This window comes from Prunus avium, chromosome 2 (genome assembly GCF_965620075.1).
Source record: "Prunus avium chromosome 2, drPruAviu1.hap1.1, whole genome shotgun sequence".
Lineage (NCBI taxonomy): Eukaryota > Viridiplantae > Streptophyta > Magnoliopsida > Rosales > Rosaceae > Prunus > Prunus avium.
In genome coordinates, this window is record NC_142285.1 from 15,435,095 (window position 1) to 15,435,794 (window position 700).

The following is a 700-nucleotide window of genomic DNA, read 5'->3' on the forward strand; positions in this document are numbered from 1 at the left end:
GAAGCAAAGAACACATAACATCAAGTTTTGCATTAATCTCATTATTAGTACTTACCTCAGAGACCACAGCTTTCATAGGAGCTCATCTTCCTTTATTGTAGCTCCATTGTTGAGAGTTGGTACTCAAAGATTCAAAGAGAGTAAAAGCCTCATCTGCTGTTTTGTTCATCAGTCCTTCTCCACTTGTTGCATCTACCATCATCCTTTCGGAATCAAGCAAACCTTCATAGAAAGATTGCATTTGCATCCAACTCTCTATATTGTGGTGTGGGCAAGAACTCATCATCTCCTTGTACCTCTCCCAGCATTCATGAAAAGCTTCTCCTTCTCTTTGTGTGAAACCAAGAATTTCCTTTCTAATCTTGTTAGTCTTTTGAGCTGGAAAGAATTTCTGCAAAAACTTATTAGAAAGCTCATCCCAAGTACGAATTGAAGCATTAGGCAAAGAGTATAACCATGACTTAGCCTTATCTTTTAAACTGAATGGGAATAGCCTCATCTTAATCTGCTCATCATCAAGTCCTTGAATTTTGATTGTAGCACATATTTCAAAGAATTGCTTAACATGCATGTAAGGATCCTCAGTGGTATTACCATAATAAGTTGGAAGAAGATGAATCATACCACTTCTAAGCTCAAACCTGTCAATTGTGAGTTGAGGATAGACGATGCACGAAGGTTGATCAGTGACTTTGGGGAT

At 38.0% G+C, this 700-nt stretch overlaps 1 non-coding gene across 1 annotated transcript; it reads left to right on the plus strand.

Annotated features, from left to right (window-relative positions):
* Positions 1-257: 257 nt before the first annotated feature.
* Positions 258-364, plus strand: LOC148296553 (small nucleolar RNA R71). Its single transcript, XR_015834201.1, has one exon. It is a non-coding gene; the product is annotated as a small nucleolar RNA R71 (small nucleolar RNA).
* The last annotated feature ends 336 nt before the right edge of the window (positions 365-700 follow it).